The sequence below is a fragment of the Macaca thibetana genome, chromosome 7 (genome assembly GCF_024542745.1).
Source record: "Macaca thibetana thibetana isolate TM-01 chromosome 7, ASM2454274v1, whole genome shotgun sequence".
Taxonomy (NCBI): Eukaryota; Metazoa; Chordata; class Mammalia; order Primates; family Cercopithecidae; genus Macaca; species Macaca thibetana.
Window position 1 is genome coordinate 112385793 of NC_065584.1, and position 16380 is coordinate 112402172.

At 43.5% G+C, this 16380-nt stretch overlaps 1 long non-coding RNA gene and 1 other non-coding gene across 2 annotated transcripts; one reads left to right on the forward strand and one right to left on the reverse strand.

Annotated features, from left to right (window-relative positions):
- Positions 1 to 4167: 4167 nt before the first annotated feature.
- LOC126958890 (uncharacterized) lies at positions 4168 to 16010 on the forward strand. Its single transcript, XR_007727400.1, has 3 exons — positions 4168 to 4446; positions 10216 to 10333; positions 15766 to 16010. It is a non-coding gene; the product is annotated as an uncharacterized LOC126958890 (long non-coding RNA).
- On the reverse strand, positions 10936 to 11037 carry LOC126960482 (small nucleolar RNA U13). Its single transcript, XR_007728023.1, has one exon. It is a non-coding gene; the product is annotated as a small nucleolar RNA U13 (small nucleolar RNA).
- Positions 16011 to 16380: the final 370 nt, after the last annotated feature.

Genomic DNA, 16380 nt, shown 5'->3' on the forward strand with positions numbered 1-16380 from the left:
GCTCATGCCTGTAGGGCCAGCATTTTGGGAGGCCAAGGTGGGAGGATCACTTGAGCCCGGGAGTTTAAGACCAGCCTGGGCAACATACAATTGCACTGAAGATTACATTTCAACATGAATTTTATTTTATTTTTTATTTTTTTTTTTATTTTATTCATTTTTTTTGAGACAGAGTCTCGCTCTGTCGCCCAGGCTGGAGTGCAGCGGCGCGATCTCAGCTCACTGCAAGCTCCGCCTCCTGGGTTCACGCCATTCTCCTGCCTCAGCCTCCAGAGTAGCTGGGCCTACAGGTGCCCGCCACCACACCTGGCTAATTTTTTTTGTATTTTTAGTAGAGATGGGGTTTCACCGTGTTAGCCAGGATGGTCTTGAAATCCTGACCTTGTGATCCGCCTGCCTCACCCTCCCAAAGTGCTGGGATTACAGGCGTGAGCCATCGCGCCCGGCCTCAACATGAATTTTTGAGAGGTCACCATCATTCGAACCACAGCAGTGGGGATTATTCCCTGGATACTTGCCTGTATAGACTCTTTCTCTAAAGCCAAAACTTTGGGTTAACCACTTTTCAGACACTAGGAAACCAAAATTCTCAATTTACAGTCATATCTGTGGCATCCCTATTAGGAAGTTGCCAACTGTAGCTAATGAATGTATCTAAATACATATAAAATCAAAGAATGAATGTGCCATTAAGTATCCTCAACATCTAGCCCCAGCATATACTTTCAGATTGATTCAGGTAAATGAAATAATCTCTATCTGTAGTTCTGAGAGGTGAAGCCAGCTGGGCTTCTGGGTCTGTGGGGACTTGGAGAACTTTTCTGTCTAGCTAAAGGATTGTAAACACAAGGATCAGCCCTCTGCATCTAGCTAAAGGTTTGTAAATGCACCAATCAGCACTCTGTAAAAACGGACCAATCAGCGCTCTGTAAAATGGACCAATGAGCAGGACATGGGTGGGGCCAAATAAGGGAATAAAAGCTGGCCACTGGCGCCAGCAGCACCCCCTGGGGTTTCTTTCCCACCTGTGGAAGCTTTGTTCTTTTGCTTTTAACAATAAATCTTGCTGCTGCTCACTCTTTGGGTCCGCATTACCTTTATGAACTGTAACACTCACCACGAAGGTCTGCAGCTTCACTCCTGAAGCCAGCAAGACCACGAACTCACCGGGAGGAATGAACAACTCTGGACTTGCCACCTTTAAGAGCTGTAACACTCACTGCAAAGGTCTGTGGCTTCACTACTGAAGTCAGTGAGACCACGAACCCACTGGGAGGAACGACCAACTCCGGACACATCTGAACATCTGAAGGAACAAACTTCGGACACACCATCTTTAAGAACTGTTAACACTCACTGCAAGGGTCCGTGGCTTCATTCTTGAAGCCTGAGAGATCAAGAACCCACTGGAAGGAACCAATTCCAGACACAGTTCCTGAAATATTTTGTCATCGGTTCATACTTAGTTTCCTTCCTGGCACAAAAATCCATTTTTTCTTCCCTGATATATTTTTCTTTTTCTTTTTTTTGAGATGGAGTCTTGCTCTGTTGCCCAGTCTGGAGTGCAGTGGCACAATCTTGGCTCACTGCAAGCTCCACCTCCTGGGTTAATGCCATTCTCCTACCTCAGCCTCCTGAGTAGCTGGGACTACAGGTGCCCGCCACCCTGCCTGGCTAATTTTTTGTATTTTTAGTAGAGACAGGGTTTCACTGTGTTAGCCAGGATGGTCTTGATCTCCTGACCTTGTGATCCGCCCGCCTTGGCCTCCCAATGTGCTGGGATTACAGGTGTGAGCCACCACACCCAGCCTCCCTGATATATTTTTCTTTAGCTACTACAACTACTATTTGTATCTAGTTATAATTTTCTTCCTCCAGATGGCATTCCCTAACCACTTCAATTTCAACCACATTCCTATACATGTGAAATTCCCCAGTAGAGTGCATAGTCTAAATCACAAATTTTCTATTCAGAATTAGTTGCTTATTTGTCTGAATTCCCAATTCACATATGCCCCAAGTGCAGGAAGAAAGCTGAATCTTTCATTCTCCTATCCATCTACTACATGCAAGAAAGAATGTGATCACTCAAATTTTGTTCACAAAAATGCAATGGAAATGCTATTTCCATTTTCTCCTCCCGAAATTAGGAACAATTCAGCATTTATGGAATACCATTCTTGACGTCCAAAAATAATATTAGATCTTGTCTTACAATTCCTCAGTTTCCCTCATTTGCGTAGAAGTAAAAGAACTTCAGTCTTGCTTATCTGTTCCTCCTCATTTCTTCCTCCACAACCCCATTTACACAGATCATTCTGATTCCTTTGTAATTAGTGTACCATGTCCCTTCTCACCTCATTACACTTGTGAATTTCTCTGATTTACATGTCCTTTCCTTCCTATGTTCTATGCACTTGAAATCTGAATTTGCCCTTGAAAATTTAACTCAGTCATTATTTTACCTCAGAAACTGATGTTGACTCCTTATGTTGTTTAAAGATAGTCAATCTTCATTATTGTCAGGTTACATATTTGCAAATATGCCCACTCACTAAAGTTTATGTGTAACTTCAAAATCAATACCTGCGGTACCTTTGTGGTCATGCACAGAGTGGCAACAATTTTGTCACCAATTGAGCATATTCCCAGGTAAGCTAGAACAAGATGACATCCTTCTTTTTTGTCTCAGTCATACAAACAAGTGTTCTTTTCATGGTCTGTGCAGTACCGCACCGCATCTGTGAATTGACTTAGGATTGAAAGCTAGGTAGGCATCTGTTGAACATCTGACTACCAGACCCGGAACTTTTCTTCATATAGAGATCAAACGATACTCTTAAGTACACGTCTCGGCTATTTCATTCTAGGGACCCTGTGATTAGTTAGCTACCACCAAAGTCTTCTGTTTGCCAAAACGTTCTGATGACTGGTACATCCTCCTCTGGCCTTTAAAACAAATTGTACATCCTGTCTTTGGCAAAGTTGTCCCATGAGCAAGATGTTTGAGTCATTTTCCTCTACATAAGACAGCACAATCAATCTTTATTTTTTCGTTTTGTTTTTTAAGACAGGGTCTGTCTCTATTGCCCAGGCTGGACTGCAGTTGCATGATCAGAGCTCACTGCAGCCTCAACCTCCAAGGCTCAAGTGATTCTCTGGCCTAGTCCCCCAAGTAGCTGGTACTACAGGTGCACACCACTGTCCCTGGCTAATTTATTTATTTTTTGTAGATACAAGGTCTCATTAGGTTGCCCAAACCGGTCTTAAATTTATGGACTCATGTTATCTTCCCTCCTTGGCCTCCAAAGTGCTGGGATTATAGGTGTGAGCCACATGCCCACAGCACGATAAATCTTGAATCACCAGTAATAGCACTGAGGTTAATTAACCCAATCTACTGTTATATTTTGTCCTCCTTAGTATAACGACCTTAGAATGCTCTTCCAACCTTCCCCAGGTTTCTTCCAACACATGTTACAATTTCTTTGCATGTAGCTGTTTCCTACAGGTCATAGTGTGTACCTGTCCCTTAGGAATAGGTTGATATTCAGCCCTAGTTATGGGGTCTAGTCATGCTACTAGCAAAAATTAATGATTTGTGGGGGACTTTAAGAAAAACGGGCATCCCCTTTAATGGTATCTAACCCAGCTTTTGTGCAGAGGAAAGATGTTTTCTTCACACACTAGAGAGAAGCTACTTCCACTGCTAAGAAAGGCTCAGCCTGACTTTCTGTTTCCAGATTGTCAGTTTCAACCGAGTCTAAACAGATTCCCCCATTCCAAGTTTCAGGATCTCATTCTTGGTTTTGATGTTCAACAATATCAGCCCTGCAGCTACAAGAATTGAGTTTCCTTCATAGTCGCCATGGAAGTTCTCAGGTTTTCAAACCGTGGCTTGAACTGAGAATTGAGGAACCTAAGCTTGTTATTTTCTCTTCATAATCATTCAAGGACCCTCAACTGAACCCATTCCACCCCACAGTCCTTACAGTTATCTTGACTACCATAACATTCAGTGCAGCAGTCACTTGGACTCCCAAGGCATGTGTTTCAGTTGGCACTTTGTCACAATCAACCACAGGTCATTGCTTAATTGTGATACCACTGCATGTCATAGTTACTAGTATCCCATTGCACCTAAATTGGCAAGAAGCTGCAGAATGTGCTCAAACATAAAGGAATGACCAACACAACTTCCCAGACTCATCTCTGTGGAACTGTCTCGGAACAACGCCAGTATTAATTCTTTCAGGGAGGGTCTGATCAGCAGGCAGACAAAGCACAAGAATTTGAGGAGGGAGTGTTTGAAATGGACATTTGTTTACTGTAAGTGGATTGCAATCCAGAGCTTGTTAGAGGGTACACAGAATGGTCACAGTGTGTGGCACCAGTGGAACTTTCCAGAAATCTTCCCGCTTAGATGCCAGGGAAAGGTGTTCACAGGTAGGTGTCTCATTGGAAGCACTACACTAGAAACCACCTGAGGGTAGGGGATATGGGAAGTGACTGACAACCAGTGCTGCTGACTGTCATGCATTGTGGGAGCCTGATGCTAGAAAAGCCATTGTTGCCGCAGGATTGCCCATGCATACTGTAGAAACCTAGTGCTGGAGAAAGGCATGCATGCTATGGGAAACTGTTGAGACCACAGTGGAATCAGAAAGGAAAATCTCTTTTTATAATGTCCAACCACCTTCAACTACTGACAAAGCTTACTGTTGCAACACCATATATATGTGTGTGTGTGTATATATATATATATATATATATTTTTTTTTTTTTTTTGAAATGGAGTCTTGCTCAGTCACCCAGGCTGGAGTGCAGTGGCACAATCGGCTCACTGAAAGCTCTGCCTCCCAGGTTCATGCCGTTCTCCTGCCTCAGCCTCCCAAGTAGCTGGGACTACAGGCGCCCGCCACCATGCCTGGATAATTTTTTGTGTGTATTTTTAGTACAGACGGGGTTTCACCATGTTAGCCAGGATCGTCTCGATCTCCTGACCTCGTGATCCACCCGCCTTGGCCTCCCAAAGTGCTGGGATTACAGGCGTGAGCCACCGCGCCCAGCCAACACAATATATTCTTAAGGGTATCTGACTCAATTTTCAAAGAGCAGGCAATGAATGATTAATTTGGATCTAAAAGGCAACAGTTTATTAATTGGCATACAGTTCTTCTAATTAAAGGAATAATAAAAAATTAAAACATATCTTCAAACATAGTGATGGTATTTGCAATATTTTAAATAGATCATTGATTTTTCCATTGACGTTTGTAACAGAAAATGTTGGGGGAAAAGCTGAGTGTTGGGAGAGAAGCTGGGGCAGGGCTTGCATGTCTGACATAAAGTAAAAGAGTCTTGGAACATGTCCAGGGTCTAAAACCCCTTGTGGCCTTTGGAACATGTCTAGACTTGCTGGCTCCTTGCTTCTAGCACTCCCATTATCTCAAGTGGCCATATGTTTCAAAGAAAATGCTAAACCGTCACAGCTGTAGCTCATTTGCTTGATACACCGCCTCCTTTCAACCCCCACATCCTCACCACCTGTTTCTTTGTTTGATCACCAATAAACAGCGTGGGCTTCCAGAGCTTAGGGCATTTGCAGCCTCCATACTAGCGTTGGCCCCTGGTCCCACTTTCTCTCTTACCTTGTCTTTTCTTATTCCTTTGACTCCGCTGGACTTCGTCACCCCACGGCCTGCTCCGATCACCCCAACAGGAAATACTTAATTTTGATTCATACATTAAAGGCAGATTAAATTGATAGTTGAGTTTGTAATAACACATTTTCCACCTGAACTCTGAGCTTCTTTCCTCATACACAATTCAAAGTGGTTCATCGCTTTACACTTTCAATATATACTTTTTTGTTTGTTTGTTTGAGAAGGAGTCTCGCTCTGTTGCCCAGGCTGGAGAGCAGTGGTACGATCTTGGCTCACTGCAAGCTCTGCTTCCCGGGTTCATGCCATTCTCCTGCCTCAGCCTCCCGAGTAGCTGGGACTACAGGCGCCTGCCACCACACCCGGCTAATTTTTTGTATTTTTTAGTAGAGACGGGGTTTCACCATGTTAGCCAGGATGGTCTTGATCTCCTGACCTCGTGATATGCCTGTCTCGGCCTCCCAAAGTGCTGGGATTACAGGCGTGAGCCACCACACCTGGCCGTTTTTTTTTTTTTTTTTTTTAAGAAATAGTCTCACTCTGTCACCAGGATGGAGTGCAGTGGTGCGATCTTGACTCACTGCAACCTCTGCCTCCCGGGTTCAAGTGATTTTCCTGCCTCAGTCTCCCGAGTAGCTAGGACTTCAGGAGCCCGCCACCACACCCAGCTAATTTTTGTATTTTTAGTAGAGCTGGGGTTTCACCATATTGGGCAGGATGGTCTTGATCTCATGATCTTCCTGCCTCGGCCTCCCGAAGTGCTAGGGTTACAGGCATAAGCCACCACACCTAGCTCAATACATATGACTTATGTGCCAATGAGGTTGGATGAAATGACCTACATGATGTGAACTGATGAAAACAAACTATTTGTTTAAAAAGCTTGCATTTTTGCTCAGAAATGTTTGTCTCTGGTTTTTTTTTTTTTTTTCCAGGTGCTTCTGCTACAAGACTCCTACATGTTAGGATTTTTGCCCTGCAGTGTTAGCAGTCCAACAGAGTAACTGCCATTGATAAGAGGGAATTTAGATACCATTCAGCAAGAAAATGCTCTTGTAGTGCCTATCTGATTTTCCTAACACTAAAGGGAAGACAGAGTGTAGTTCCACATATTTAGCAACTTTTTAAATTTGTGTATTAATACATTAATACAGGGTGTAGTAGTTGATTCCCAGGCTGCTAATAAAGACATATCTGAGACTGGGTAATTGATAAAGAGTTTTTTGTTTTGTTTTGTTTTGTTTTTTTGAGACTGTCGCCCAGGCTGGAGTGCAGTCGTGCGATCTCAGCTCACTGTAAGCTCCACTTCCCGGGTTCACACCATTCTCCTGCCTCGGCCTCCCAAGTAGCTGGGACTACAGGCGCCTGCCACCACGCCCGGCTAATTTTTGAATTTTTTAGTAGAGACGGGGTTTCACCGTGTTAGCCAGGATGGTCTCGATCTCCTGACCTTGTGATCCACCCACCTTGGCCTCCCAAAGTGCTGGGATTACAGGTGTGAGCCACCACGCCCGGCCAAGAAAGAGGTGTAATGGACTCACAGTTCCACATGGCTGGGAAGGCCTCACCATCATGGAGGGAAACAAAGGCACATTTTACTGGTGGCAGGCAAGAGCGCCTGTGCAGGAGAACTCCCATTTATAAAATCATCAGATCTCATGAGACTTATTCACTACCAAGAGAACAATATAGGGGAAACCACTCCCCATAATTCAATTATCTCCACCTGGCCCCACCCTTGGCACATGGGATTATTATAATTCAAGGTGCGATTCGGGTGGGACACAGCTAAACCATATCACAAGGTCTCACTTTGTCATCCATGCTGGAGTGCAGTGGTGTGATCATAGCTCACTGTAACCACGAACTCCTGGGCTAAAGAGATCTTCCCATTCAGCCTCCAGAATAGCTAGGACTACAAGCACACACCACCACACTCGGCTAATTGTTTAATTTTGTAGAGTCTTGCTACGTTTCTCAGGCTAGTCTCAAACTCCTGGCCTCAAGTGATTCCCCCCACCTTGGTTTCCCAAGATGCTGGGATTACAGGTGTGAGCCACCACATCCAGCCAATTTAGCAGTTTAAAACAATGTAAATATATTGTCTCCATTCCTGTGGGTCAGTAGGCACAAGTTAGCTGGGTTTTCAGGTGAAATATTTCACAGGGATGCAATCAAGGTGTCAGTGGCCTGTATTAGGTTTTTTGTTTGTTTGCTTGTTTGTTTGTTTTTTTGTAAGAGTCTGGCTCTCACTCAAGCTGGAGTGAAGTGGGGTGATTCTGACTCACTGCAACCTCTGCCTCTCGGACCCAAACCATCCTTCCACCTCAGCCTTCTGAATAGCTAGGACTACAGGTGCATGCCACTGTGCCCGGATACCTTTTGTATTTTATTGTAGAGATGAAGTTTCACCATGTTGCCCAGGCTGGTCTTAAACTCCTGGGCTCAAGCGATCTACCCACCTCAGCCTCCCAAAGTGATGGGATTACAGGCATGAGTCACTGTGCCCAGACTCTGTGTTACTTTTTAAGCTCATTTGCTTGTTGGCAGAATTCATTTTCCAATGGCTGTAGAATTCATGGCAGCTTGCTTCTTCAAAGGCAACAATGAAGAGACCGAGTCTTTTCTATTTTGCCTGACATCAGGGAAGGCCTAGGAGCCATTTTCAATGGCTCATCTGATAAGGGGAGGTTCACATAGGCTACTCTGCCTTTTAATGAACTCAAAGTCAACTGATTACTTTAATTACATCTGCATTATATCTTCACTTTTGACATTTAACATAGTATAAACACAGTAACGATATCCTTTGCCACATGCTATTGGCAGGCTCTTCCCACACCCAAGGAAATGGGATTGCATAAGAGAGTGACTAATTGTGGGTCACCCTAAGGTGCTTCCACTACTGTCACCATGCTTCAGTCACCATCTACTGTACTTTAGGGCCACATCCTATCTCCCATCAGACCAGCTGGTAATTTCATGCTTCATCAAGTTTTTCCTGTTCTAACTTGGGTGGCAATTTTGCTCAGCTAAGGATATACCTAGAAAGAACTTATGTGTTGTGTGTGTCTTTAACTTCTACCTAACAGCTTGCCCATGCAAGTAGAACTCAACATGAATCTTTCATAGCTGAATTATTATTAATATTATGTCTTAAGGTCTTACATGGGAATAACACCTTTAATACAAACATAGTCCAAATCTGGCTTGAAAGACCTTGTTCTCATACCTTCCTTTCCATGTGCATCGCTGTGACTATGTGGTGTTCTGCAAATAGAGAGTCTGTCTTGTCATTCCTACCCTTGGCTTACGGCTCTGCTGGAGCAGAGGATATTCAGGAAGGCCAAGAGTAGATGTAAACAAATCTTCAATGTATGGACAAAGGATAAATTGCTACAGGGCTGGGAGAGAACGCAGAGTAACACAAAGACAGTACCTTTGTGGGCCGGGCGCGGTGGCTCAAGCCTATAATCCCAGCACTTTGGGAGGCCGAGACGGGCGGATCACGAGGTCAGGAGATCGAGACCATCCTGGCTAACCCAGGTGAAACCCCATCTCTACTAAAAAATACAAAAAAACTAGCCGGGCGAGGTGGCGGGCGCCTGTAGTCCCAGCTACTCGGGAGGCTGAGGCAGGAGAATGGCGTGAACCCGGGAGGCGGAGCTTGCAGTGAGCTGAGATCCGGCCACTGCACTCCAGCCTGGGCGACAGAGCGAGACTCCGTCTCAAAAAAAAAAAAAAAAAAAAAAAAAAAAAAAAGACAGTACCTTTGTAATGGCAGAATGTTTTCATATTGAGGTGTCTTGTTTATACAGTTTAGCATTCTTATCTCATGGGCCAGATATGTAACTGAGAAATGGGTGTTAAATGACCAGCAGCCATCAATTTCCAATACCAAATGCCACCTTTGAGCTTGACCAGATATGTGATAGCAATTTTAATTCTCTTTTTGACTCAATCATTCAAAATTAAATGTTTGAGGTTAATCAATTTTAAGATAGTCATAGGGAATGTGCTGTCCTCGTGTGTGTGTGTGTGTGTGTGTGTGTGTGTGTGTTATTTCTTCCGTAATGCTCTGACAATATGTTCAGGACATGCTACCCCAAAGTATGGAAACTTGGCATAATTAACATTTTAAGCTGAAGGAATTTTAGAAACCAAATGTGTAGGAAGGACTTTCTCACCTTTCCCTGAAACAGGTCATAAAACCTGGAAAGGGCTTTTTGACCTTCTTCTGCTGAAGCAAGTAACAAAACCCTCCTATGAAAGGTGCCATGCTTTACCCAGAAGAAAAGATCTCCATCTCTGAAGACACAGGGACACTGAATAAATAGCCCTTGCTGTTTTCCCCCGTTTATTACAGTTAGCTGACACCTTTTGGTCCCATTACATTTCTCCATGACCCTTCACTCTTCATCAAACCAGCAAAAAAATACTCAGGTTTAACTGTTTCTTTTAGGCTTTGTTTTCCTGTGAAGATTCATGTCACATAAAACATACAGTAAATCAACTTGCATGCTTTACTCTCATTAATCTGTCCTTATTACAGGGGTACAAGAAAGGAATGAGAAGGGTAGAAGTTTCTGGCAATGAGAAGGGGACAGGTGGGACACTTCACTCTGGAGTCTGAAGTGGGATTCTGGAAAACAGACACAAGCCTGTGCAAGGTGAGAATTGTCACCAAAGTCAGCTCTCCCAGATCTCTGTTAGTAGTTCCTGGTCAAGAGAAGAAAGTAAAACCTCCTTGTCCCTTATTTCCCCAATGCAGATGGATAGGAAAGAAATTACAAAATTCGTTATCTAGATTGTGACTAGTTTGGTTTCGTGGTGCCTATTGGTTATCGATCCTTTCCTCCCAGGAGCAGCTACTGCTTTTCTGTTTCTGTCATTTTGTGTCAAGAATCTGTGTCAAGTTTTCCACTTGACGGGACATACAAGTCGTTGGTTCTTGTGTGTGCAGACAGCCAACCACCAGGCTGGGGGGCTGTGGGAATACAGCTGGACAGACACGTGGGTTGCAACCCATTTGCAGCTAACATCTACTGCCAGCTCTCAGGGGGATTATCTAGGCCTGCCTTTCTTTTGGCTACCTTTGAGAATGGTGTGCCATCTTCAGAGGGCTACTTTTTTTCACCCTCTTTGAAGATGCCTCTGCATTTATGGGTAACTCATAAAAGTCTTATGGATTTGGTTTTTTTCCTTTTTCCTTCATTTTTTCTTTTCTTATTTTTTACCTTTCTCCACCTCTTTTCTCTTTTTCTTTTTGTCATGCCAGACACATAATGATGTCATAACAAAGACTGAGGGAGGCACATCTCACACATGAATATGAAAACCCTATCACCATATCAATAAAGAACCATGAAAGAATCTATGGATTTTGGTTCCAAGTCTCTTGTAATGGGTACATTTTTTTTTTTTTAAATGGGACTGTGCTATCAGGAATATTTACCTTTTCTCTTGACCAAAACCTGATAAGATATTTGAAAAAATTTATATATGTTTGAGATGGTGTCTTGCTGTGTCACCCAGGCTGGAGTGCAGTGGTACAATCACAGCTCACTGCAGCCTTGACCTCCTGGGCTCAGGCGATCCTCTCACCTCAGCCTCCTGAGTAGCAGGGACTACAGGAGTATGCCACCACACCCAGCTAATTTTGTCTATTTTTAGTAAAGATGAGGTCTCACTATGTTGCCCAGGCTGGTGTGGCACTCCTGGGCTCAACCAATGCTACTGCCTAGGTTCCCAATGTGCTGGGATTACAGGCATGAGCCACAGCACCTAGCCTGAAAGGACTTTTTAAGAGCTCTATGATCAATAGTTGTCCTAATGGGAAGCTGATAGTTACAGACTAACAGGAACAACTGTCTTTTTTTCTTTCTGGTTTTTTTTTTTTTTTTTTTTTTTTTTTTTAAGACAGAGTCTTACTCTGTCGCCCAGGCTGGAGTGCAGTGGCTTGATTTTGGCTCACAGAAACCTCTGCCTCCCAGATTCAGGGGATTCTCCTGCCTCAGCCTCCCAAATAGCTGGGATTACAGGTGTGCACCTCTACGCCCGGCTAACTTTTGTATTTTTAGTAGAGATGGGGTTTTGCCATGTTGGTCAGTCTGGTCTTGAACTCCTGACCTCAGGTGATCCACCTGTCTCGGCCTCCCAAAGTGCTGGGATTACAGGCGTGAGCTGCCACACCCAGCCAATAGGAACAATTTTCTTAAGGCCTCTCTGTTCTCTCCTTTTGATCCTGATCTTCCCATGAAACTTATCAGTTGACAAAAACCCTTTTCTTGAACCTCTGTTGGCTATATGCTTTCACAACTCTGCTTACCTCCCTCTTTTTGGCATGATTTTGTTAAGGATATTTATTTATTTATTTATTTTTGAGATGGAGCTCACTCTGTCGCCTAGGCTGGAGTACAGTGGCGCTATCTTGGCTTACTGCAGCTTCCACCTCCCACCTGGAAGGTGGGATTCTCCTGCCTCAGCCTCCTGAGTAGCTGGGATTACAGGCATGTGCCACCACACCCAGCTAATTTTTGTATTTTTAGTAGAGATGGGGTTTCACCATGTTGGCCAGGCTGCTCTCAAACTCCTGACTTCAAGTGATCCTCCACACCTGGCCTGATTTTGCTAAGGATAATTTGGAGCTTCACTGTTCTCTTTGGGGAATTTAATATCTCCCCCAGTTGGTTCCTTTAAGACCGCTTCCTTCCCACTCTTTCTGTTCCTCCTTCCTACTCTTGCCGCCTTCAATCTTCCATTTGGTTCCCTTGAATCCTGGATATGATCCCTTCAAACTCCTACCTTCTCCATCTTTCTCTCTTCCTCCCCGTCAGGCTTCTTCTCTTAAACTTTAGTCCACCCTGCTGTCAAGGGACTCAGAGTCCTCCAAAAGTAAGTACCAAGGCTGAAGAGGAAAAAAAAGATTATTTGGAAATAGACTGGATATTTTATCCACTCAGATGGGTGGTGGAGACATTCTGATAGCTGTTAGATGTCTTTGCAGTGACTCATTTAAAATTTAGCCCACAGCCTTCAAAAGGGCTTCACAGGGCAAATGAAGATCTTAAAAACCTTCTCCACGAATACTGGTAAAAAGCATTAGGCCTAATATTTAGTAGGTAGCCTTAATTTGTACCGTTTACCAGGGACAATAGGAAAATAATATGAAATGGAGAAAATACGAGACATAATTGTTTTATATAAAACAGTGACTTCATGTTACTCTGTGTTTCTAATTCATGGCTAAGATTTTAGAATGATAACTAGAATATCTCTTTTGATATTTGCCTGTATGTTTATGTATGTCTCTCTATCTGTGTGAAATTTTTCTACCTCTGATGGTATTACCAAATCAATTAATAAAATATCTTAAAAGAAATTTGCCTGGCATGGTGGCTCATGCCTGTAATCCCAACACTTTGGGAGGCTAAGGCGAGTGGATAACCTGAGGTCAGGAGTTTGAAACCAGCCTGATCAACATGGTGAAACCCCATCTCTACTAAAAATACAAAAATTAGCTGGGCATGGTGGTGGGTGCCTATAATCCCATCTACTTGGGAGGCTGAAGCAGGAGAATCACTTGAACCTGGGAGGTAGACGTTGCAGTGAGCTGAGATTGTACCATTGCACTCCAGGCTGGGTAACAGAGCAGAATCCGTCAAAAAAAAAAAAAAAAGAAAGAAAGAAAGAAAAGAAAAGAAAAGAGAAAGAAAGCAAGAAAGCAAAAGAAAGCAAGAAAGAAAGCAAAAGAAAGCAAGAAAGAAAGCAAAAGAAAGCAAGAAAGAAAGCAAAAGAAAGCAAGAAAGAAAGCAAAAGAAAGGAAGGAAGGAAGGAAGGAAGGAAGGAAGGAAGGAAGGAAGGAAAACTGTACTTGGCTCAATGATACTACCAAATTAATTTATAAAGTTCCTTAAAAGAGGATTTAATTGACTTAAAGGGAAGTAAATGCTGATATAACTAAGTATTCCTAAAACTTCAAAATATAGAAATTAACCCAAACATTTTAAGTTCACATAATCTTGTATAGTCTTTGGTAAATAAAGCAAAGACCCTGTCTCAAAAAAAAAAAAAAAAAAAAAAAAAAAAAAAAGCCATTTTGAGACTTTGTCTCAAAAAAAAAAAAAAAAAAAAAAAAAAGCCATTACACACCTGTAATCCCAACATTTAAGGAGGCCAAGGCGGGCAGATCACTTGAGGCCAGGAGTCCCAGGCTAGCCTGGCCAACATAGCAAGACCCCATCTCTACTAAAAATACCAACATTAGCCAAGCATGGTGGTGCATGCCTGTAATCCCAGCTACTGGGGAGGCTGAGTCACAAGAAGTGTTTGAACCCAGGAGGTGGAGGTTGCAGTGAGCCAAGATCGTGCCACTGCACTGCAGCCTGGGTGACAGAATGAGACTCTGTATCAAAAATAATAATAATAATAATAATTTTTTAAATGGCATTTTATCTATTTCTTCACATGTTGTGATTATTCCTGACAACCCAAAATACATCATGGCTGAGATCCTGATAACAAAAGACAGATTAACAAGAGAAAACATAATATGTTTACTTAATGCAAGTTTTACATGACCTGTGAGTCTTCAGAAATCAAGATGCAAAGGCCAAGGGATAGGTGTTTTTGTTTGTTTGTTTGTTTTGTTTTGTTTTGAGACAGAGTCTCATGCTGTCACCCAGGCTGGAGTGCAATGGTGCGATCTCGGTTCACTGCAACCTCCACCTCCCAGGTTCAAGGGATTCTCCTGCCTCAGCCTTCTGAGTAGCTGGGATTGCAGGCTTGTGCCACCACACCCAGCTAATTGTTTTTTTTGTATCTTTAGTAGAGATGGGGTTTCACCATGTTGGTCAGGCTGGTCTTGAACTCGTGACCTCGTGATCCATCCGCCTCAGCCTCCCAAAGTACCGGGATTACAGGTGCGAGCCACTGTGGCCGGCTGGATAGGTGTATTTTTATGGACAGTTTTGAAGAAATAGCTTTGGGAACAAAGGGTATCATTTAATAGTAATTATCTGGGGAGAAATTCATAAGACCCATTTGTTCAGATCTTTGTTGGCATCCAAGTATAGGGCAGAATTCCTCCGAAATAAGGGTCTCATTATGACCTACTTTCAGGACAGGTAGGGCCGTTAATTCTTTTATGACCTGTTTCCGGGGAGAAAAGTGGGAGCAAGTCAGAGAGTGGCCTTCCTGCTTCTGTGGTTTTCTCAATTTCCTTCAGCTTAAAATACTCAGTATGCAAGGGCACTGCAGTTGGGGATATCCTTTTTTTTTTTTTTTTTTTTTTTTGAAATGGAGTCTCAATCTTGCCCAGGCTGGAGTGCAGAGGTGCAATGTCAGCTCACTGCAATCTCCGCCTCCCGGGTTCAAGCGATTCTCCTGCCTCAGTCTCCCGAGTAGCTGGGACTACAGGCATGCACCACCACACCCGGCTAATTTTTGTATTTTCAGTAGAGACAGGGTTTCAGCATGTTAGCCAGGCTGGGTTTCAAACTCCTGACCTCAGGTGGTCCACCCGCCTCGGCCTCCCAAAGTGCTGAGATTACAGACGTGAGCCACCACGCCCGGCCGGGGATATCCTATTCTGATCCCCTGCACTACCTACAAAAAAACAACATGAACGTGTAGGGATGCACATTCAGTATGCAGGAAATGAAGCCCAGAGGAGTGGGTCTTTGCATGATTGATCCACAATCCCATCCCTGGTTCACCTCTCTAAAGAATTCATGTTAGGGCCGGGCACAGTGGCTCACACTTGTAATCCCAGCACTTTGGGAGGCCAAGGTAGGTGGATCACGAGGTCGGGATATCAAGACCATCCTGGCTAACCTGGTGAAACCCCGTCTCTACCAAAAATACAAAAAAATTAGCCAGGCATGGTGGTGGGTGCCTGTAGTCCCAGCTACTCAGGATGCTGTGACAGGAGAATGGCCTGAACCTGGGAGGTGGAGCTTGCATTGAGCCGAGTACGTGCCACTGAACTCAGCCTGGGTGATAGAATGAGACACTATCTCAAAAAAAAAAAGAAAAAAAATTCATATTAGTTGCTATTGTATTTTAAAATAAATCAAATTTTCTTTTTTCTTTTTTCTTCTAGTATAAGAAACTTCTCAGCTGGGCACAGTGGCTCACACCTGTAATCCCAGCACTTTGGAAAGCCGAGGTGGGTGGATCACGAGGACAGGAGTTCAAGATCAGCCTGGCATGGTGAAACCCTGTCTCTATTAAAAATGTAAAAATTATCCAGGCGTGGTGGCGTGCGCCTGTACTCCCAGCTACTCAGGAGGCTGAGGCAGGAGAATCACTTGAACCCCAGAGGCTGAGGTTGCAGTGAGCCAAGATTGTGCCACTGTACTCTAGCCTGGGTGACAGAGCAAGACTCTGTCTCAAAAAAAAAAGAAACTTCTCACAGACACATAAAATTTCACAGAAACAGAAAAATGTCAAGGATCTTAGTAAATGATGAACTTACTTGCTGCTTCTCAGAACTTTAAAAGCCTGTATCTGCCTATATTGATTGCAGTACCTTGTTGTTCTTGTGTATACAAGGAAACTAAGGTTAATTGTGCCAGGCTCTATATATTATAATTAAGTCAGTAAGAGGGGTAACATGGTTGACTCTTTGTAGGAAACTTCTCTTCTGTATTTATAGTGCCTCCCTGGCTGACTGGTGCTTTTACCATACCAAGAAAGGACTGAATGCAGCAACATC